Genomic DNA, 6,000 nt, shown 5'->3' with positions numbered 1-6,000 from the left:
AAAACCGGGTGTTGTAAGAAGAAAAACGCAGCTTTTTGGCCAAAAAAAGGGAACAAAATTTATAATTTTTTTTAAAAAAGTAGCAGGAAGAGATTCTAAACTACCAAAATCGGGCCCCCTCTAAGCATTATAACAATCTTTTAAAAATTTAGGGGAAAAGGGCACTGTTCCCGGGGATTGTCAAAATAGTCGAAGTTTGGGGATAAACAGAAATAAAATAGGGAGAAAAAATTTTGTTTGGAGGCGTTTTATTAGGAGGAGCAGCTACTGGCATTGGAATAACTGCTGCCGGAGTTGCTGGGGCGCATGCCGTGCTAGCGGCAGGACTTGGACCAGTCATTGCTAAAACATCCGCGGTAATAGGAGGTGCTGTTGCTACCAAACTTAGGTTTTAGTAACATTTTATACAAATAAGGTTTAAGTTAACTCTTATTAATAAAATGTAGTGTGGACAATGTTTGTTGCTAAAAGACAATAAATTATGCAGTCTTAAATTATTTATTGTAATGCACATAAGAACATATATAATTTATTTATTTTTGCGTTCATAATAATGATTTTATATTTGATGAGAAGTTTAAAAGAAGTCACATAAACATTATTTGCTTAATAACTAGTATATGATTAGATGTTTGTGTTATTTGGTGTTTAATTTGAACTTATCTGCCGGCAATAGGCAATGTCCACATTAAGTTTAGCAAAGTTAAACATATTCTTCAACTCATCAAGTTTTTTTTTAAATGTCACTGTGACCATAAGTTTAAAATTTAAAATCAAAAAGGTATCTCTACTGGCCATGAATTACGTCTCTACCTGAGACTAATTTGATTTAACACAAAGTGTCACTGTGTCCTTGACATTAAAACTAATGACCTCAACATTAAACGGGACTATAGATGTTATTTTTAGTTCTTCAAGCAACTGCGTTGAATTTTCATCACTGTTTTTTTCCCTCATATTATTTTTCATTTTAAGTTGTCGGGTAGGGGCCAATGGCGAAAAGTGTTATTTCCCCGGGCACCGGGCAGGTTTTAAAGGGTTTTTCTGGATACACCATAAAACATAGAACTTTTCGCGCATTGAAGAGTCACATCATTGTACGTAACTCACATTGTAAATTTATCAAAGAATCTTCATTTCCAATTGAGAACTAACAATACACTGCATAAGCTGTTTCACAAGAAAAAACTTGTCAGATCAATTTGTAGTTCGTATCTTCCCTGTCTTACAATCCTATGAATGTTTTCATATCCAAGCCAGAAATTTGTTTTAAGATTTTAAAATCCATTTTTATATGTCTCTCAGTGAGTCAGGTATACGCCCTTTTATGTCTAGATTAAAACCTTTTTATCTTTGTTAATATGTATTAATCGTTTTTCCGTTTCAAAAGGAAAAGCAAAAAGGGGCCCCCCGTACCCGTTTATCCCCGTGGTCGATGGGAAATTTATTTTTTAAATGATTTTTAAAAATTTTCAAAAATTTCAAAACGTATTGTTAAAATTTAAAACACCACATTTGATATACAGACATTTGGCGTAAGCAAGACAAACAACATGTAACAATATAAAAACAACATTTATTTGTGAAATGATATCATAAAATCCAGAAGATGTTTTTAAAGACATTTTGATAGGTTTTATATATTTTTGATGAATCTTAAAATGATTCATTTAAACATCAATTTGATTTTAGCCAATTACTCTCAGGTTTCTACTCTTCCGGGTAACACTATGATTGTTTGTCACCATAAACATCGAAAAATATATTTCATGCATCGGTGAAAATATTTCCGCCTTGTTTCATCTTAAGTTAATGACACGGGTATCATTTACAGATCGAAAGAAAACACAAGGGATATGATGGTTCTGACCAATTTACCAGAAACAACTGTCTTTCCGTGTTAGAAATAACATTTGAAATGAACTTGCCGGAAGCAACCTTCAAACAAACAAACAAAAAAATAAAATAAAAAAAAAATTACAAATAAATGGGAAAAATGGATGTTTTTCGTGAAAAATGAACTTGCTTGGCGGAACAGTAACAATCGTGACTAAATTGCTCAGCCAGTTTTCATCTTTGCCGGGCAAGTGGGCAATTGCTTGTTCTTAACACGGTTTTTTTTTAAATTTGTAATCGATATAGATACCTTGATGACATTTTTAATTTAGATAATTCTTAATTGACCCCAAATTTCAAATATTTATCCTACCCCCCTTAAAAAAAACAAATTCTTAAAAATTTTAACTAACCACACCACTTTTGGATCTTCCACTATAATATCAAAATAAATTCACAAGTTTAATTACCTACACAAATCTTGAGTAAAAAGAGATTTTTGATTTTGATATATAGTAATTATCCTCATGTTGGATGGAGGACGTACCCGGCGAAAATGCACATCGTTACGGGGTTTATATTTATCTCAGTTAAATAGATTCGCTTAAGAAGCTTGTAGAACGTAAAAGATTTTAACGAGCGAAATATTTTCATTACGGTAAGGGGCTACTCGTCAAAAGGGCTACCGCTAAATTATAAATTACGTAAATATTTTTACAAAATTTTTAAACAATCGAGTACTGCTTGATTTAATTTCAAAATTCAATAGTGATCTGAAAACTCTTTCTGCGACAAGGGATTAGCGCAGCCTTGTTTTTCCAGGGATGTCGTTTACAAACTTCGTAAGATCTTGGGTCATAGTAAGGTTTCTGTTTGTTCTTTACTAAAATTTATTAAAACGTTTTTATTTAAAAAAGGGGTTATGACCCTAGTATTTTAAGACATACCGCATGCTTAGTGTTTCAACCCATTTACAGTTGGACGCTACGCTTTCCTCTTTTGATACATCTGACGGACCAAAAGTGGGAGACTCTATGATGGACTGTTGTTAAATCGCCCTTTGGGGACTGAATTGCCTAAATGTTCGTCTTCTTTGCTTTCGTCGGGCCCTTTTGTAGGTGATTTCTTCTTGTTGCTCTGTTCCTTCCTTTAAGACATCGAGTACTTTGTTATGGTCATTGGGTTTTCTTTTGTATGTTTCTACAAGAGCATTTCGATGTTTTACTTATTTCACCTTTTTGTCCACCATTACACTGTTTTAGAATTTCACTTGGCGGGGATTCATTTTATTTACACTGTCTTGTTATAGGAACATGGTGGGGCTAAGAGTGAGGTTTGGTGCACCATTAACCGGTTAAAACCGTTCCAAGGCGGTGCCCCTGTGTGTTCCTCAGATGTTTGTCTATGATGTTTTACATGTATATTGTTTCGGTGACACTTTTGTGTCTCTTGTTGTTTTCTTGTCTACGGTAAGTATCTCCCCTTTGCCCCTAGTTTTTATTTATTTCTATTTTAGTCCCCCCCTCCCCGGGTCTCAATGTCCCCTTCCCCTGTGCCTTTTGACTTTATGGGCCTAAGTTCAATCATTTATTTGTTTCCTTTTAGTTCCTTTATCAGTTCTTAAATTATTTATTCTTAGGTAGTGGTTTTGCCTGCCCGTACTCTGTCTTATGCCCTTTCCTGTTTTTGTTTGGGGTCCTCCTTGGCTCCTTGCCACGGGTTCTTGTTACTGGGCCGGGTGGGGGGTGCGTTCATTGAACGCCGCCTTTCCTTGATGATCTTGTTTATCATATGTAATTGCTAAGCTAAATAAATATGTACTTCCGGTTCACGACATTTGCTACTTTCGTTTTCGTTCGATGATTTATTCACAGTCTCCAAGGTATTAGACATATTGTTGTTTGAATTAATGTGTTAATGTGCTTTCATAGTAATGATTTGTCATGAGTGCTGATTGTAAACATGTGCTTAATATTATAACTGATGAATACTGACCAATTTGATTTATATTTATGTCATTGCTACGAATGTTTGTATTTATGTTTCACTATTAATACATTAACATGTATAAATTTTAAATAATATCTTTCAGTTCATTTATAATTTGGAGTTGTAATTGATTACTGTAAAATATTGCAGCAATGCCGTTCACAACAATAACAAACGTACTACTTTTGACATGATGCATGAATGTAAACGTAATTATAGCACATTAATGTTACTCGAATTCCATTTCTCGAGAAGTAAAATGTCCAGTCCCTTGAAATTCGAGTAACCGAGGGTCAGCTATACAAATATTAACATTTTTATTTGTATAATGAATTTGCATACTGTATGAGGTAAGCAAGTACACTATTTTGTAAGAAAGATTTTTAATGGGAAACAGCCATGAAAGGAAAATAATGACTATATATAATGTTTGTTGTGAGCATTTCAACAGCGAATTTTGTGATTGCTTGGTAAAGGCTGTAGACTTCAAATAATTTACTTCTTTAGAGTTTTCGGTTTTAATAATATCATGCTTCATAAAGCCAAAAATGTTGTGGTTAGGGTAACATGTCCATTTTAAATAGGTAGTGTTTGTAGGCTTTAAACGCCTTTCTTTTCAGTTTGAAACATTTATATCTTAAAGAGTTTCATTTTTGCCCTACAAGAAATTGTCATGGTTATGCAAGCTATGCTTACATTTCTGTAGGACTTTGCATGGAAAACTTAGAACTAACACATGCAAGTTAACCAGTCGGCCGAGTATCTTTAAAAAAATAAAACCATTGAACCATTGACCTTGTAAATACTGACAACATTTTAAGTGTTTTGTGCCATTTTCTTAGTTTAATTTATTCGGTTTGTCTTTTCCTTTCATGTTCGAGTTGAAATGTGATACGCACCTCGAAATGCTAACGAATCGTAATAAAAAAAGATTATATTGATGCTATTTACTGACCTCGCCAACATTTACCAAGAAAATCATCAAAAAACCTTAAGGGTCAGATGAATTTGCTAGGTAGGGTAGGGTTACCATCACCACAACTATTTTTAGGCCTAATAATATGTTCAGATAGAGTGGGAACCAGAGTAGGACGACTTACATTATGTATGCTAGCTAGATGGTAATAATCCAAAAGTCCAAGCGTATTCGAACCAACAGTGGTTAGGGGAAAGTGGTTTAAAGTCAAAGATTTTAACATGGTGCCTACGGTAGCCTCTATAATAATATGTCTGCTTGTTTTGAAAATAATACATGGAGTGACAGTTGTTGTTTGTCTTAACAAGTGCTTGTAAGATATTACATACAAAACAACTCATAGTACAAGTTAATATTTCAAACAATTCATTTAGAAAAAAAATAATTTTTTTAACCTCTCGAGGCCCGTAAAAGAGACCAATCACATTGATTTGAGAAACCTTTAAAAAATCTAAAAAGAAAAGCCAAAACAAATTTGATGATAATCCAGTCAGTAGAAGGGTATATGTTTTGTTCTTTTAATTTTCAGCTCAAGCGGCCCCTAGGGACAAATCAAATTAATTTGAGCAAAATCCCTCTAAGAAGGCTACAAACAAAGTTTAGTGATCACCCATTCGTCAATTAAATCAGAAGGAGAAGATACAAAAAAATCAAATAATCCGAGCAAATTTCATGAAATACTACTTAAGAACGCTACAGAAAAAGTTCGGTGATCAGCCATTCAATAAGTACAGTAGCGGCCTTAAAAGGGCCAGTCATTCATTGGAAAAAAATTGATAACAAACTACTTAAGAATGCTACAAACAAAGTTTGGTGATCATCCATCAATTAGTTCAGTAAAAAAGACGTTTTTAATGTTTTTTTTCTATTTTTTGCTCTGTTGACTCATATAAGCGGCCAATTGAAAAGATACACGTTAGCAATTAAAAAGTGACTGTCACAAGGGTGCTACAGCCAGAATTTGATCAACACGGAATATCGGTAACAAAGTTTATAACAAAGTTTTTGCTACAAACCTAAATAAAATAATTTCTTCTTTAGCTTACATTTTATTATTATGCTTTTTAGATCATTTGGTATTAATAAACATCATCAGTTCTTATTATGTTTTCTATTAATAAGATTTTTTCAAACTGATTCATATAATTAAGAAAAGAAAAATAGTCGGACCACACCACAGACTATTTGCTGACTCATAG

The sequence above is a fragment of the Ruditapes philippinarum genome, unplaced genomic scaffold (assembly GCF_026571515.1).
Source record: "Ruditapes philippinarum isolate M1 unplaced genomic scaffold, ASM2657151v2 ctg7469_1_1_1_1, whole genome shotgun sequence".
Lineage (NCBI taxonomy): Eukaryota > Metazoa > Mollusca > Bivalvia > Venerida > Veneridae > Ruditapes > Ruditapes philippinarum.
The sequence above is the reverse complement of the archived record's forward strand: the minus strand, read 5'-3'. Positions refer to the sequence as shown.